The 19682-nt window shown below is 29.6% G+C and overlaps 1 protein-coding gene across 4 annotated transcripts in view; it reads right to left on the reverse strand.

Moving 5' to 3' along the window:
- Positions 1 to 19682, reverse strand: part of LOC113401417 (galanin receptor type 3) — a 60341-nt gene that overhangs the window by 40578 nt on the left and 81 nt on the right. For 2 of the 4 annotated variants that reach the window (XM_064220973.1, XM_064220971.1), the window contains exon 2: positions 19278 to 19354. The gene's annotated coding sequence lies outside the window, so the exon portion shown is untranslated. Of the gene's footprint in view, positions 1 to 19277; positions 19680 to 19682 lie in introns of those variants that run through there. The other 2 variants (XM_064220970.1, XM_064220967.1) reach the window with 1 other exon arrangement.

A 19682-nucleotide genomic window follows, 5' to 3' on the forward strand; every position in this document is an offset into this window, starting at 1 on the left:
GCCTGAGCAATGATCTAGGTTACACGTCGTAACGCCTCGTAATGTAAGATTTAAGTTTCTGAAGCAAATGAGATGCTCGTCATTAATTTTTTTGCTTAAATTACTTGAATTTGACAATATATTATTTAAAATAATAAAATGTAAACGCCATTAAAATTGTGCTGGAATGTTTTAGCAATTGTATGAAAAAAAAATGTTAGTCAAACTGAAAGACGTTTATATACTTGTATTTTCATTTTGAAATTTCATGAAAAAAAATAATCAAATATGGAACTGCAGGTATATTTTAAAGTAAATAACATATTTTCTGCATTCGTAAGTATATAATTATTTTTCACTCAACAAAAAATAGAACAAGTGAGAAATAGCTTTGTCTGAATTTTATAATTAAAGTTGCACATAGAACATGCAAAAAAATCACACTTAGCATAAACTCACACAAAGAGCTGACGAAATTTGGTTACTCTCTCTGTGCTATATCTATGAACTTTGCTTTAACATAAAAAGAATTGTTTATTACGAAGAAAAGTTTGCATTTTAAGTTCAACGCTAGAATTCATTGCACTAGAGTTTTGGTTCCGCGAACAAATGTGCAAAATTCAAATATGTTCCTGTTATTACTATTCACAAACATGATATGCAATATTATTTCATATTATATGGGAGTAGGATTGAAACTGGTATAACAATTTCAATTTAAATGACAAAAAATAATCTACATATGCATTTGATAACAATAAAATCTAAATAAGTAATTATAAAACCATAGCAGGAATTTACCAAATCGATATCCACCCAATTATATATATTTATAATTAATATAATTATACAAAGTACTATGCTCCGCTAAACTTCGCTTAGATTTTATTTTTTTAGTGAGCAATCTCGCTAGTTGAATCGACCTTTTAAAAAAGTCTCATCTTCTGTATTTTTAAACAGAAAACGCTTTCACTTTACTTTTATGTATAAATTGATAACATTTAATGGCTTAAGACTGCTTTAAATTGATTTTATTTTTTGTGAGAAAATTGGAACCTTTTATATTATTTATTATTTCAACTAAGCAGCTTAGCGATCCAACGCGTCGAAACGAGAAAGTACCCTCGTATAGAGTGAATAATTTCGTTTATTTTCACGCTTAGACACAAACAAAATAGAACGAGATCTGTTTTTCTAAGTGGCCTGCATCTAAGGAATAAAAATTCTGTGAACTTAATACATTAAAATGTAAGTATTTTGCTTTCATTGTTATATAGATTATTCAAATCGTTATACTCACAGACCTGATAACTAATTACATCGCCACGCAAATTTAAACTAAACATTTCACAATCGTAACCCACAATTTTAGGATGTTGTTATATAGCTTTCGGTAACATCGTGTATATATGACTAAACTATTCTAACATAGGTTATGAGTTGCAGAGCTACATAAATTAATAATATTAAATAAATTTCTCAAAATTCATTTTCTGGAGGAGTTAAATGGGAGATGAAAGTTTGTATATAAGTTCGTCATTTTTGATGCTTATATGTTCATACTTATTAATAAGCACAATATAAATGTCAAAAAAGAGTGAAACTTAGCAGAAAAGTTTGTAATTTTTTGTCAATTTGAAAATTGGAGTTTAGATTTCTATTTATATATGTTGTGTGATATAAATATATTGTATATATAAGTATTACTGTCGATTATTTGGATATATAAGTAGACTTAATTAATAAATATTTTGTTTGTTTAAAATCTTCGCTAGCAATAATTAGGTTAGCCTTATAAAATAACTACAGGCTCAAACCATTCATTGAGGAAGGTCCCAGGCTATATAATATGGACTGGAAAATTGATACCTTTTGAGAGCTTTAGTTGCGAACGCCGCGTAAACGGTTAAAGTTACGCATTAACCATGTATGACAGAATTTTCCCTCTTAAAAAGTTCTAAAAAATAGTCCGCGGTAGCATTTTTCTTATGTTCTAAATTTATTCGAAAGTAATGTATTATTTGCGAAGTTGTATTCATAAATATGGTATAAATTTGTAATTATGTAAATATGTAATTCATCTTCTTATTAAAGTATTTAATTTAAAAAATAAATTTCCCGTACATCATCAGATTTCATTGACTATCTTCGGAGTTATTACAGTTTTAAAATAATTCCGCAGCAAAATATTGATTAAGTGCGTGGCGGGCCTTCATGTGTGCGGGGTAGGGAGGGCGAATAAGTCACTAACTAGGACTGTTAATATATTTTAAAATATTGAATTTATTTATATTATATAATTCGATATTTATTAAATATATCATGATGTCGGAGTGCGATATATCGAAAAAAAATCGATATTTCAATATATCGGCTTTATTTAAATAAAAATCGTAAATCAGTTCAGAAATTATTACACTGTTTATAATCCAGTGTATTTATTAAACAAATTAAATTATAAATGTATATAATTGTTAGGTTATAATTCTTGGTAATTATTTTTTTATGATGACCTATTGGTCTCATTTAAATAAGACCAATATGTCATGTATACCAATATTTTTCAGAAAGAGTTTTTATAGACACTCTTTGTTTTATATGTTCAGCTGTTTGTCTAAGATTATTAGGCACTAAAAGATTGATTGTAAACTAGGAATAGAGAAAATAACATAATATAGTGAAAAAAAGGTAGATTACTTTAGTTTATAGATGATTTTGTAGATTAAATAAATAACGAGAAAAAAAGATTAAAATAAAAATAAATTATAAAAATATATCGACTACCGATATCTCCATTTCAACATCAAACAATCGATATCGTAAAAAAAATATTAGTAATAAATAACGACATTTCGAAATAATAATTTCGATATATCTATATTTCATCAACAGTCCTATCAATTCCATGTAGCATGCCGCGCGGCTAAGACGCGTGGTTGGCTCCCTACGGAACGTTTGTGTTCGCCGAACTGATTTCTTTATGTTTTTGCGCTCTTTAAATTATTAACAATTTTTTAACAAAGACCTACGGTACGGTAGTGTTCAGCAAACGGCTTTTGTTTGATTTAAAAATCTTACTTACTTAATCTATACTTAAAAGATCCTGATAGTCCTGACTGACTTATGCATCATCGTCGTACTATCAGCGTAAACTATTATATTTAGGGCCATGAATATTGGTGAGTAGGATCGTTTTATTGAGTACACACTCACTAAGGAAGGAATTTTGGAAATTATTCTACTCCTAAGGATTGAAAATTTTCATGAAAGTCGGTCATTTTCTAAGTTAGACACATGATACTTTATTTTTGGGGTACTGATAAAAAATAGTAGATACGAATTTATGCTTTTCTAAATATTCTATCGTAAAGGGTGAAATACACACAAAGAGGTCTTAAATTTACAATTTTCTGGCAATACAATATCAATATTTTGCTAATCCTACCAAATATAAGTATATTGTTGATCTACAAGACCTCTGAAGACCTAAACAATCTATACTCTATTCCAACCATAAGAGGAAAAAAGCCAAATGAACAATATTTGACAGCAAATTGACGCGATATCATTGTTCGAGAGCTTGATTAATCTATGATGTTCACTATGGATTTGCGCAAAATGGCGTTTTGAACGTCGACAAAACTGTTATCGAAATTTTGAAAGTAAAATTAAAGTGGATATAAGTAGTTAAGTGAAATAGTGTCGGGTTATGAGTAAAAATATATTAATCATAAACCCTCTGCAGTGCACAATATAGCTGAGTTATAAGCAAATCGCATCAAATTTGTAAATCTAAGATTTGTTTTTCTTTTTTCCTACTCCCATTGGAACAGGCTATAGTACAATCTATTGAAGTAGAACTTATTGTAATTAGTCTGTAGAACGTTAACACCTTTCAGGTTTAGCATCCGATTACAGATAGGAAATTATAAATCAACTAAACATGTTCAAGCACTTACATTCTTTCGGATCCATCATTCGAAAGTACCTTTCACAGTATTTCCAACGACATCCGTCATTGTCCGATGTCAGACCAGTGTTAATAATACTTTTAATCCTCTAAAAATTGTTCGCTGTAGAAGTCCTCGGCAGTTTACTTTGATAATTATTGATTATATATACATATACTTCAATTATTCAAAAGTTATGTGATATCAGCCTAACTATAAGGAAATGGATATATATGTATATATCACTGAATTCGACTGGACTACTAAAGCTAAAAAAAACCACATTTTACTCGTTTTCCTACTGATTACTCACATAAAAGGGGCAATCTTTATCAGATCGCAAGAGATTCGTTCAGTTCGAATGTATTCGGATGCTAATGTGCCACTCACGAAAGGACAACATTTTTGTATAGGCTGAAGTGCTCAATTTATAAGTCACGTAACAATTTCGATTGATGTAGGGAACAAGGAACATTCCTTTATATGTTTTAAATCTCACTTCTGTATGCAGTAGAATTTGGTGAGTTTATATGAAATACCAACTTTTCAGATATCAAAACACGTAAATGGACGTTAATTTTAGTATTGCAATACGAATATGCCAGTATAGGTAGTTACAGAAAAATTTAAACCGGTTGGTTGTGTTTTAACAGTGTAATAAAATACAAAAGTATCTTTCGATAATGGCAACATATATAAAATAACTTGGTGTACTTTTGGATTATCAATAAAATACAGTATACATATTAAAATAAATATTATCCCGAAATGGAGTAGCGTGATAAAATGAACTGTAAATCCTACTCTTTAACGGGGTTTTTGCTATCAGTGAGACATTCACGGCTTCTTACTTTTTACAACCTATTACAATATACGTTGTTAACTTTTTATAATATGTATATTTACGTAAATTATTTTTCAAATAAAAGTCATTTTTATACTGGCTCATATAGTTTGTATTTTTATTTGTCTGAGTGGTATGTTTATCGTAATGTACGATTTTTTAATATTTTTCGAGAATATTATGACAGTAAAATATAATTCAATTATAAACTTAGTATTATACATACGAAATATTTTTAATGTAAAATGACATACACGACTAACGTGAAAGTCAACTTTTCAAAGAAAATCCTATTAGTTCTTTTGATATTAATCTTTACTCCAATCAAATCTCTTATCCACTAAAAAGTTGTTGCCGTATTAAGGCTAGAACTATAGTTAAACCGATATTGATTATTTCAAAGTTTGATTTCAAACAGTAACACAAATTTATTTTTTGCATTTTCATTTTGCAGAAGTTCCGACAACGTCTCTGTTATTGGTAAGACATCTATTATTTTATACTTTTACATTTGGTTGGTCGTATTGAGATAAAGATCTATCTTCCCGCTTTGTTTAAATAAGAAAATTATTCTTTTATTTTTTATCGTACGAAATTATTCTAACAATTTACAAAACATATCAAAAACAAATCAACTGATTGAGATCCACGACGAGAAATTCGGTAGCGTTCAGAAAGATCTGATTAGATTATGAATTAATTCTATCAAATTCTTCTGAAGATATTAGTGGAGCGCCCAGAAGTTTTGACTTCAGAAAATGGTTACAGTAAATGAATTTCTTTGGTTGAGGTTTCATTTTTAGTTAGCTTGCAAAGTTAACCAAAATTTTTTTGAGCTTTTTAATTTTTTAATTATTTGTTTGAAAAAAGATAAAAAATTAGTATTCCAGCATATAATTTAACTTCGAATAGCATTTTTTTTATGTATACGTTGAATTTGACTCGAATAGGTATGTAAAATCATCTTTTGGAGATACCTGTGCTTATAAAGGGTCGTAAAGACCTAGGACAGCTAGTAGAACGTGAACGGAAAGAAGAGAGAGAAGAACTTAACGGACGTTTTCTGGATTTTGACGCTCTAATCACTCCACTATACACGAAAAATTAAAAAAATTGCTTTCGTTTTGATTTTTTTTATTGTTATTACAATAACTCACGAATCTACTTTCTTTTAACTAATCACTTTTTTAATTTAAAAACTGCATTGAAATAAAAAAATACGTTTTAATAAAAATTATTATATTTATTTCAAATAGCTCCAGAAGTTTCTATGAAAAAATGAGATAAATGTTTTAGCGCGCTTTGAGTTCTAAAATAGCAGGAAGTTGAAGGGCCTGCATCAGCTTTTTCTAGTTAAATAACATAAACGAAATTACAAGAACTGGTAGATGAAATATCATTTTCCACGTTCCAATAGGACTGTTTTAACTAAAATGTCGATAACACAGCAACGATAACAGCAGCACACAAAGACAGCTTATACACCTTTTGTGCTCGTCGCTTTTGACGTTTTTTAATTATTATTTTAAATATCAAAAGCATCTGTCTAGAATTTCAATCACAAATTTCATTTTTTAAACACTTTGTTAGTATTAATTTCAGAAGACAAGTCTAGTAATAATAAAAAAAAATAAAAAATGATCTGTTATTAAAATCTTTCGCAATCTACCAATACACCAAAAAACATAAGTCAAAACATACATTAATAAGCTCAGCGGTGAAGGAAAACATCGTGAGGATTCTGGACATGGCGAATAAGAATCTGCCATGTACGAGTATGTACCAACCCGCATTGGAGCAGCGTGGTTCAATTAGCTTCAACCCTACTTCTCAAAAATAGGAAGGATTTTTTTACAATATTTATCACGTGGGGCGATATAATTTAGCACAACTGACTACCAACAACCAACTGTAGAAAACGTTTATTTACGATACGGAAGTTTATTGAATAAATAAATAGGTCTGCCTTTTTATAAATATTTTCACGCATAACACGGAAATGACTGAGTGGACTTTATTACATTCAATATCGTTAGTTTATGCTTTGACATCTATTATTACGGGATGTATACAGTTATGCAGTTCTTTTATTGAACGGCTAACGAGCAAATGGTCTACGTGATTGTATTAACCACCAAATAACCCATGGTAGGTACCATTCGATAGTCAGATGATCGTGGTCGTTTGGTGGCAAGGTAAATAAGCCATTTACGCATACTGCCAGCTGTGAATCTATCAGAATAATCGTTGTAGAGGCACTTATGAACCAATTTGGTGCCATTATGGCCAATTCGATATGAGATATGAGTGAAGTCTTACTAATAGGAGACATTAGGCTTTTATCGACCGAAATAGCTTGTTCCTATACTAAGGTTCTGTTGAGAGGATGGATAATATTTTGCATTTCACGTTGGAAAAATGAGGATATTAATTCACTAAATTTTAAATTAAATGATTTGAAAAGGTGTTTACACAAATCATTATTAAATTGAATTGTCTTGGATAGCGTTTTTCTTCTTCCTAGATTGTCTTTGGCATCGTTAGTATACCCAACACCGACCACTCCATTCCCCTACAGGTTGGAGCCGTGGACCGAAACTAGTTCACATTAGTTATTGATACTATTCTACCTGAATACTACACGCTGTTGCTGTTAGTCCAAATACGGCAGATACAAAATACAAAAGAAGTTCAACAATCAGTTACGAATAAGTATACACAAATTATGACTGAGTTCGTGAAGAAAAAAATTACAATTACCGACCAAACGTGACTGACTTTTATTAATCAGTCAGTTATTAAGGAAGCAAAACTGAGTAAACACGTGACAATTGGATCTCTCAGAGAAAAAGAAACAATAATTTTCCCTTTCAAATAAACATTGAACTTGCTCCAACTGCCAGTTCTCCACTCGACAATAACTGGAGAGCACTATAATTGAGGGTTCGCGGTCGTAAATGGTGACTTTTCAGACGCTACACGGCTTGTTAACCTTTTCACACTTTTCAAATAAGGGTTGAAAATATCAAACGCTATATGTAATGGTTAATATTATTTGACATTTGCGAATCTTCTAATATTTCCAGAATAACCAATTTTCATTTCTATATCTGGGTTTTATTATGAACTTTTCTATTTAGTGAAGAGTGAGATTAAAAATCATCTGAAGTTGATCTTCTCCTTTAATACTCTGAAGGAAAAATGTAAGTTCTTAAGAGTAGTTTCTCAATTCCTTGGTTATGCAATAAAAGAGAAATAGTTCGTTACATTGAATGACACGTTTAAACATAGTCAGCAGGATATTTTTAAGTGATAAATTAAGTGTTTAACTAACATGTGTAGTGTGTGATGAGTATGAACATTTTTCGCATAACTGAGCCGAAAACGAATGTATCTGATGCTCAAAAGTCAGCAATTGAATTAAAATAAAATTAAATAACCCAAGAAAATGACGCTACTCAAAAATTATACGAGAATTTGGCCCAACATACTATGCACATATGCATAAAATTATGCACATCTGATTTTGTTACTACATTAACAAATCCTTCTTATTTAAAAGAACAGCGTTGAGTTTTGGGTTTCTTATCTCGTTTAAGTCACTTAGCTTAACATACTGAAACAACTGGAATAACTAAACTTCTACGCAATAATAATAATAATGAGTCGCTCATATAATGTAAAAGAATGTAATGATAACTTTTAAAATCGTATGCGTTTTGTTTATATACAAAAATATATATTATTTATTATATTTATTTGTTTTAATTAATCGATTGAATCAGAGCTACATTGGAACTTTTTTATAGTATTTGTGGGAAACCTTAGTATCAAATTTAACGTAGATGAGACATATAAATTCGCAAGTGTGTTTTGTTTGTAAATCTCAAATCAACTTATAAATATATTTGTCTCGGTGATATCTGCAATGTAAATCAGTAAGATTAACAACTTAATTATAAATTAACAGACAAATGAAGTTTTGACTATATATCGGAATCGATAACAATCTTCACTGTAAATAAATCGATGTCGTGTCTTTTTAATTATTATAAACATTACGATGAGTTTGTTATTTTATAAATTTTAGCAAAAGTAATCTATTATATTCGTTCCTTAATTATTCAGATACTTAATTATTTTTTATTTATTAAGAAAAGGTTCTGAACGGTGCGTTAAAGAACCTAGAATAACCGTTCCAGAGGCAAATCGTTTAAACCTTTATATATATAAGGATAAAAGCAACGACACCGAGCTGAAAGTAAGTTACAAAGCATACCGAAATTCTTGACCCCATTCGCAAAAGCAAGTTATGTAATATTTCTACAGGAAATTAAAGATCATTCAACTTTCTTGTTTGGTTATTTGGCAAGTGCTTGAGTTCCAAATTATTGTACCATCTATTATATAAGAGTATATTGAATATAACATAATAACATAACATATAACAAAGACGTTTTGACAATTATATATAATTATTTAATTTTGAATTGAAAATTTTGGGAATTTTGTTAAGTTTAAGTATAAAGTACATTCTATTTGGTATTTCTCGCATATAAAATAATATTATTATGACGTAAAAATTATTTATATAATTTTATCTATTCCGTAAAATTAATATTGGGATCCAAAGCATTCAATATCCGTGCAATATTGACATCTCATTTCCTCATATTCTAAATTTCAAAAGCACTTAAATATCATAAAATTATAACATATAAAATATATTTCTAGTTATATAATGTAATTTACTAAGTAGTAGATACTTTAAAACTTTTTAATTTTAAAATCGTTACCGATGGCTCATCACACACCGTGCATTTCCCATTGCTAGTAATAAGTACATAATATAAATATATCAATCAACAAATTGAACGAAATTATTGAATCAATTTGGTAATGTTTACATTTAAAAGAATACAAAGAATACTGACATTTACGAGCAGAGGAGACCATATACAAATATTTACGTCCTCCTTACAAAATATCTATAAAACAATAATAACGAATAATATAATGAACCGCCGCCACCATGACTTTGACATAGAAACTAGCCGTGTACTCGAGCGAATATCCCATTGGAAAACATTGTATCGTTATTTATTCACATATTAATAGAACCGATTTCCAACTTCAACAAAATAACGATCTTCCATACAACAGCCATCCCAATTATGCCCTATTGTTGATGAATATGTAGTAATAAATAGAATCGAAAATACCGATTTCCATATTTCTAAAATCAGAAATGACAAATTTCCATACAAATTATCATTCCCTATTTACTGTACGTTTGAATACTTAAGATCCATTCATACATTATTGAAACAAGTATTTGTCCTTTAAAAAAAATTAAACCAACAAGAACATACAAAGTAAAACATATTGCTTTTAACAGTAAAAGTTTACAGCTTGACCCACATCTCATGTTCCTTGGAAACTGTAAAGATGAAAGAGGAATTATTATTTATATATATTTTAAAATCTCTATGGACTAGTAGCTAGATGATATAGCTGCAGTTCCAGAGAACACTATTTGAAATACTAGATTGGGCCAACGAAAGCCGTTACTATCTGTCCGGAGTTGGGGAGTTGGCATATTTAGTTACATTTCAGCATCTACACCAGCACGTACAGCCTTCAAATATATGCCAAAATGTTGTTTGATCCTGTCAGAATTTTATTCTGTTGGAATATGAGAGGAATGAAATGGAGAACATTTTTGAGTTTTCACACACTAGTGTACTACAATGAACAGCCAGCACTAGCTAGCCTTTAGATTTTAAAGGATGTTGTGTCTGAAAATCCATCATTATATACTTTTTATTACAAATCACTATAATGATATTTTATCAAAGATCATTATATAATTTATTATTAAAGGATATCATGACTTGACATACATGATTTAATAACGTATTTTTCTACTGTAATACTTTCTATATTGAATAAGGATTATGATTAATATTTTTTTCTGGTCCATTTTCGTTTTATGAGACTCAATCTACGACTATCAGCAGAAGCAATATTCACTATTAATATGCAAAAATGGATATCCCTTGGTTGTTTGTTTACCAGAATATATGCAAATAACTTTGATACGGTACTCTGTTGTATCCCAAAACCTTTATGGTGACCTTCTATAACAATGTGAATACATTAAAGCATTTAAATTGTGTAGTCTTTACAAATATTTGGCTTCTAAGGATGTGAGTTATATGTATACTTAATTCTGATCTCGTTGGTTACTAGCCCACTCTTACTATAAAATAAATTATAAGTAATTTTAGGTACTAGTTCCATTTCGCATTGGATATAAAAATAATGCCCATGATAGTATTTAAAAAAAACCGGGCCAGTTCAGATCTAATGAGTGCACCAAGGTATCCCTACATACTTGTAGGTATGTAAGTTATTCTTTAATATACAGGTCTCATTAGTCCATCACGGAAATCGCGTATTATATCTTTTTTATAGCGTAACTACAAACGGTTTTCGTATTTTCCTTTTACACGTACTAAACAAATTTGTCAAATTTCATGATTCTGTGTAACGAAAAGTATCCTTTACGTTTTGATTCCCTTGCGAGTGTCAAAATATGTGGCGTAAACGGCCGTATCTTTTGATTGCGTTGACTTAGAAGTTTTATTTTTTTTCCACTGCTCCAAGGGACCGCAGATATAAATTTCAACTTGATACGCTTTCCTTAGAAAAAGGGTAGAGTTTTAAATAGATTTCGTTTTAAATTTGATCTTTAATCGTGAAGAAATATAAAAAAATGAAATCAGAACATATTGATGTGAAGAAGATTGCAAGGCGGTGAGGCGGTTTATATACCAAAACATATAATTACACTTTTGAAAGCTATGTTCTAAGCAAAAGTAAAATAACTGTAAATGTCCCATAGCTGGGCTAAGGGTTCCTCTTCCTTTGAGAAGAAGTTTCAGAGTACGAGATAAATTATAAACCCAAATTAAGCACATTAAAATTAAGTGATCCTAGTCTGGATCTCACGATCATCAGTTAAGATGCATTCGAACCCTGGGTCATCTGGTACCTTAGTAATTTGAAAAATTTTATCTCAATAAAATTTAGACCTTACATGAGTAAAAAAACTAAACAAACTTTCAAATCCTAGTTTATATATACAATATACAAAATGTATATTGTATATATAAAATAGGTATATACAATATACAAAATATACTTTCTAAATAATATAACTCTGGTGAGAGTCATAAGATAGAGTCGAGTAAAACGACTACAACCTAATCCTTTTTACGTTGCAAATGTGCTTGTTACCGAAATTCATTCAATCTCATCCATATTTCAAACATCTCGGATAAAACATTTAAATAAATCAATTATTCATATATCTTTCTGTTCTCCACGACAGAGATATTTGATCGGTTCATTCAAATAACTATGCTTATAAAGTTTATAGGAGATAAAAAAAAAATCTGTAGTGTGTAGCTATTTTGTCAAAAATAGCTACCGTGAGGGAAACTAATCAGCGAGATATCATCATTTTTATCATCATCATTACCATTAATCGTGTAAACATAGTAATCAAAAGTCATTTATCTGTATAGCAAAATTCTCGCAAAACGTTTGCATTTTCTTCGGAAAGACCCCCATTCTGAATCGTATAATTTTATTTACAAAACAAAGACAAACAGTCTCTAATTTCGCGCTCCGATGCGTCATTTATTAACTCAGAGGACGCCTACACACCAAAGGAAAGATAATACTCACTGATAATTAGATAAAAAAATTATACAAAATTTAATTAAATATACTGTATCTAATCATCTCCATACCAAAAGAATGGGTGTAGCAGAGCTATATCTTTTACTGCTAAGCTAAGCCCTCCTTTCCTATTAAAGACAAGGATAAGATCTAATGCCACTATTAATATAATTGCCTCAGTGCGGATACACAACTATAATAATTAACAAAGACAGTTTACATTTATTTTAATTATATTTAACGAAACCATTTTTCATTTTCCAACAACCGCGGCAGAGTTGATGATCAATTTCCCACGATACGAATGTTATGTACAATTAATAAAACAAGTTGAAATAAAAAACAATCACGACTGCGATAATTGGTTCACGTGTAAATGGAATTACAAGATATTTATAAAATGAATAACATTACAAAATTACAGAATTTATTCTTTATTTACTGAAACATTAATGTATTTTTCGGATAGCAGAGATCTCTTTTTAATGTCCGGGAAGCAACACACATTTGCTATTAAGCTCACAATACGATGTTTATTCGTATTGTGATCTACCTACTGTAATAATGAAAACATATAACATATATATAAATACTTGCACACTATAAAAAATTTAAAGTAAAATTAGCCTATATAAATCCCACTGCAATCTCTCACAGGTTTGAAAGTTACACATGGGACAGATTTTCACGATGGACGACCCCTGCCATTTTCCTCAGAATGTTCTCCTTCAACGATAGATCATGTTATTGTAAACATGAAATTATAAATACAAATTAAGCACATGCAAAATCAGAGGTCCTTGGGATTGAACTCGCAATCTACAATTGAGATTTACTTGTTCTAACCATTGGGACAACTCTGCTGAGATATTTGTAATTACAAAAGAAATAAATAATTATTTTTTTTCGCTTAAACACCACACGGTGAATTTTGTAACGTTATTTAGTAGAATTATCAAGATAATTATTTAATCTTCTGAAAGAAAAACAATCAAAAAGCTTAAGATAGAAGCAAGACTGTACACTCCTTTAAATAATGAAGATGAACCCTATTAGAAAAATAATAATATCGTTCTCATCTCCAGACAATTTTTTCGTGACGCAAGTTTATCGTTAATTTAGTACGTCAAAATGAAAACTGGAAAAATATTTAATTATTATAATTTATTAAGTTATTAACATTTATTTTAAAAAATCAAAAACTAATGACAGAGGGACGAATTCATTTAAATTTTGCTCTTACGTGTATTTTACTATGCCTTTATCCTTTATGATAAATAATAATAATAATAAAAAAACAAAATACGTATATTTTTAATTTTTATTTTTATTCTATCTATTTATATAAAATAATGAATACATACAAAACAAGTGAAATCAAATAATTTAAGTAAATAAATTGCAACCATCCTACATGACCTATATGTCTCGGTGTAACGTAGATTTTTAATACGAGTAGCTACGACAGCCGTAGCTAGCCGTCGCGTCGTAACGCTAGTTTCTACGCAACTGTGAACGGTTTTCTGAAACATAACCTTAATAAGAAAGTTAAGATTTCATGTTTTTAATACATTGTGCTATTGTTAGAAAGCAAAATTAAATATTAACCTGTCAAATATAAATAGATGATAACGAAATCATGTCGCCGTGTTTATTAATTGGAATGGATGTAGATTCTACGCTCTGAGGCCAAATCGGGTTAAATTGCTTTAATATATTACGTCGGTGATTACCCATATTGCAGTCATTATTAAAAATCTAAAGTCTTCGTATTATTAAACCGAATTACGAAAAATTTTCCCTACGCCATACAAACGCTGCGTCAATAACTTCATATCCGTCGAACAACGTAAACATGCGCCATGACGGCGTGGCTCAATTTTCAGAAAATAAAGATGCAAAAGCCACTTTAGCTATGCAATGAACCTGAAGTACCAGGTGTAAGTAACACATTAACGTCACAGACTTAAAATACAAAGAATAGGGAAAGTCACAAAAATAAATCTAAACAACATTGCTTAAGAAATAAAGCACCCGTTGCTGATGCCGTATAGTGTGATGAGAATGCAGCAATACAGGGTAAAACCATAAAGTAGATTCATTTATTAATGGCTTTGAGGCTATTGTTTGGATAAAAATGCACACACAAGTACGTACATATATAAATACAAGTACGTCTTCCACGATGGCATTTTTTGTACGATTAAAACAATTATTATTTAAACAAAACATGAGCTAGGCCTAAATACTAATATATAATCACATTACAAACAAAAAAAATATCTAAATTTAATTTCTAGTAAATATTGTTTTATGAACGTTATATGTTTCTCTGTTACCAGAGAAACAATTGATTAAAAATTAGAAAAACACGAATAAATATTAGATCGAACGTGAAATAACTAAACCGACGAAGCTTCCGTGCGAGCAATATTATTTATCACGTAGCTTTGGTACTATATTTACTCCTCCCTTTTACTTTACTCCTCCTTTTTTTAAGCAAACATACTGAACCTCAAATTAATTAATATAAAGTTTATTCAGCGCGATATATTAATGGATGCAGTTTAATAAAATTGCCAACTCATAGGAACACACGCTGTAGATATTATGTACAAGTCAGTTGGTAAACATAAGCCATGGACTTAATGAGTAGCATTAGGTAATGATTTATACATTTAAATGATTCAATAAGAGCAACTGCGACTTAGCAGATAGAACACACGTGATGAAAATTAGTTATTTATTTTTCTCCGACCTCTTGGAGTCACAAAAGTTTTATTTTCATAATTTAACCTTAGAACTCAATTCGATTTTAAAATATCATATCGCTTTTCCAAGGATCAAAACGTGCTTTGAATTGAGTTCTTATAATATATTTGAAAAATTTTACAAACCTTTCTTAACTGATTTAAAATTACTACCGATATTAAATTTAGAATCTACTAATAAAAAAAAAAAAACGAAAATAACTTAGTAGCTAATTTTTACTTACTTTATATTTTTAACATACATTTATTATGAAATGAAAATGTAATTTATTTTAATACAAGAACACGTACCTAATGTGACCGTGCATGGCGGAGCTTTGAAAGCTTTATCGTAATAAAAGTATTCTCTGAAGTATTTATAAGAGCTTTACTTATTTTATTTCAGATTTTAATTAATCAACATATTTGAAATTTATTATGGAGTGATCTAACTGGACTGGTTAGTTAGGAACAATACTCGCTTCATAGTTCTGAAGCATTCGCGCTATTGTTCACTCATTCAATTTATTCGGTCAAATGCTGTTCTGCTACAAACAAATTGTTTGTGGTGGTTTCACATTTATATATTTGATAGTATAACACATACGTTTATTTAATGTTTCAATTCTTTTACCTTAAAATTATTATAAAATAAAATTACGTTTTGAATTATTAATTTTTCCTTATTCTCAATTTATTGGATTTGCAAGTAAAATTTGAACTATACAATTTAGTTTTCTATCAATAGTACGTGTATTGATTACCTAACTAATTGGTTTCAATTATTATAAATTTTAAATATGTTAAACCTACATCACATTCAATAGGAGCATATTTTAATAAAGAATTATTTAGCCTTAAATTTGTAGAACCGTAATTGCAATCAATGTCAAGGGTATAGACCAAGCATTAAAGATAAAACCTCAAAGACGAACTGTTCATATCGGTTCGTTTGGTCTGAATTGCGTACTAAAGCCCGATGAAAACTAGGACACAATCAGTTAGCAATGATTTTGCGGTGTATTGTGATGTCAAGGTGCTTAATCATGTATCGTTTTATTTAAATATTCATATTCAAATACAAACTAGTTAATTAATTTATACACAAATAAATAATTGGCTACAGTTCATCTATGTTTCAAGGTTCTATGTACAATGTATAAGTATTGTATTTTGCACGTTACTCGATTGCAAGTGCACATAAGACCTTCTTCCATAGATGATAATATGTTCAGTCGTACACGTTAAGCTGTATGTAAACTACATATAAATCTGGCTATATACTACAGACGCGTAACTAGTTAAGGCGGATAAATGATTAAGCAACTTGTTTACGGAAATGTATTCGTAACTCGTACTCGTAATGCATAATATAGAACTTCGTAGCATCCTGTTGTTACTAAAATAGAGGTCAGCGAGGAAGACGGTATCTTTTGATGTTCTAATTGACGTACATTAATATAACATAGATTATTAATTATCAATTACGTTTCTTTTAATTTTATTAAACTTTGATATGGCTATTTCTCTACTTTATAAAATTTTAATATCGACCGCACTTATCAATATTCTTCTTGCAAAAGGTTTATTTAAAATTAATAAGAATATCCGTTTGAAATATTGACTTCATCTATGTGTATTTCTCTCAGGCGATTACTTCTATTCTTTATGAGCATATAAAAGAGTCGTATAAACTAACATATATATTACGTTTGCATAATTTATACTGGTGAATAATAAATTTCTTAAGAAATAGCCAAGAAACGTTATTTTCATATCGAAAGTCGGAACAAATGAAAAAGCAAAGATAACTCGTTCGTCCATATTTTGTATAATTTAATCCGTAAGCGTCATACATTAAATCTCGAGAACAAATTGAGTACTCCGATTGAATATTAAACGAACCTAAAACGAATTTCAATCTTAATTAATTATACAAAGCTCGTCGACACCGCTAACCTAAATAAAGTTAGTTTTACATTAAAATTTACCATAGTCACAGTTACAGTAAATAGATAATACACTTATTTTAAATGCTTATTTCTTTTATTTCATTCTTCTTTTTTCATTGATCTTAGTATATATTTTTTTCATCGAATGTAACTTGTATTATACGCCAAATAATAATAATTACATATACGTATGCGGTATGCTTTATTTCAAATAATGGTCTTCTTATTAATTTATCCACTCTCTCCTGATTAATTGAAAGGGAAATTCAAATTTATGCGTGATAATCACAATCGTCAGCTACATTCTAAGGATTTTTACCTTCTTGTAATTAATGTAATGTAAATAATTTTAAATGTTTTGTTTATGTTTATTGTTAATTATTATTAATTTCCGCTTTCATGGTTTTCTGTTTGACCTAAAGTTGACTGGCAGAAAATGCCTTCAGGCATTAAGTCCGCCTTTTATTCCATTTACTTTGTGGTGGTCAATAAAGTCTTTAAATAAATAAATAATGTATGTATACGTTTCGTGCTTTTTCGTAATAGGATTTTTGCAAGTAATCTTCCATTGCTAAAATTAAACAACATCTTATATATTCATAGAGTAAGCCGATTTTTGTCCCAGTGATTATGGGACGATAGCTGCAGATAATAAATCGGTTATAGTCTCATTTTGAAGAGTTCCAGTCGTAGATGTGCAGAAAAATAAAGAGGATCCTTGATTGTAATTTGTTAAATTGTTACGATTTAACAAATAATTAATTTTAATGTAAATTGTGCGAAAAGACGTGGTCAATTTACAATGAAATTAAATAAAAAAGAACCTGTCATAGGTTTCGAAATTTGTAAAAAAATGTTCAATGAACGAGAAGTTCCGCGTGCGACCAACTAGTATTCATTAAAGATAATTTCTAGCCTTTCATTCATAAGTTTATAAGTCATCAAGAAGTGTCAAACAATTATAATCTGTATTAAAGAATACAACAGATAACTATCTGTAAGAAGAATAAGAATAACAACCCTCGTAATATCCACTTAACCACTATTTATATTACATACGAAAGGCTCTGATGGATATGACAGCACATTTTTCTTTAGGGATAAAGAATTACTCTATTAATGAAAGGACACAATCTCCAGGGGCGATTATGGTATTATAAGTAAAAAAGCTTATATCCACCACTTTAAGTGCGCAGTTGGACTTTGTGGTAATACGATAAGTTTTCTTATACGCTGGTGATAAAAGTGTACTGACACTGTATATCTGTTCATTTTCTAAGTATTTAAATTCCAATAAATATAAACAGTTGTGACACAGCCTTCTGTTTTCTAAGTTTATTTTTATGTGGATTACGATTGGAGATGTTCAATCAAGCCAAAAATGCTTTCAAGTGAATACATTAGCGACATTTTTCATACTTCTTAAATAAAAATAAGTTACTGCGTGTTAATATTATATTTATATAGTCACATACATAACAACATCTTCGATAGAACTACAAGTCTGCGGGTTTACTATGTATGTACTTGTATATAAAAGAATAACCGACTGATAATAATCAACGAATAGGTTTTACTATCATAAGATAATAATGCCATTAAGGAAGTAAACTCTTAGCTTAAAATCTCGTGAATTTTTATCTTTTTTGAGTATCACATTTCTTGTATACTAATAGATATATAATGTATAAAGTATAATACAGAAGATATAAACTTTACGCCGTATCGTTTTGACGTTTGAAGGGCTTAATATAAAACATTCGTGAGTGTTATATTGTTGGTTATCACAGTGCTTGGTTTAAATATTTTTTGTGTTATTACAGTTATAGATGAGAAAATTATAAATTCATCTTCCAACGATCTAAATATGTTAGAATGAAAACATACAATCATATGACTATTAAAAAATATTTTCAATGAATACTTTTGTATTTCTCAATTATTTTTAATACTAGTAGTACGATAATTAGCCTTTTATGATGCAAAGTATCCAAGTTCAATTTGCATAATAATCAATTGTATTCATTTGCATATAAAACAAACAAACACTCACCGACCAACAAAAGCAACACGAGCGGATTTTTGATAGAAACTTCTGATGATCCAGCACGCTTGCATCGCAATTAGTTGCTGTGGAAACATGAAACAGCTACACTAAGGATTAGGAATAGCTTATCTTCAAATAGTTCAACGACGCCACAAAAGTTTAAATTTCAGAAATCAAAACACATCAACACGTAGACAGAAATTGAACAGCCCGTAAGTGAGATCTGAATTTGTTTATATAATTGTAAATAATTTATTTTCGCGCGTCTGATACGATTTTACGTAAACAACGAAAATTCTGGATACGCGTCCTCTCTCGATGCCGGTCGCGATTGCACTAACGGGAAAGCTAGGATAAGGCTTTTTTCATACTTTCAGACTTTTGTAAACAAACCCTCTGAAATGAAGATTA

Source organism: Vanessa tameamea, chromosome 2 (genome assembly GCF_037043105.1).
Source record: "Vanessa tameamea isolate UH-Manoa-2023 chromosome 2, ilVanTame1 primary haplotype, whole genome shotgun sequence".
Classification (NCBI taxonomy): domain Eukaryota; kingdom Metazoa; phylum Arthropoda; class Insecta; order Lepidoptera; family Nymphalidae; genus Vanessa; species Vanessa tameamea.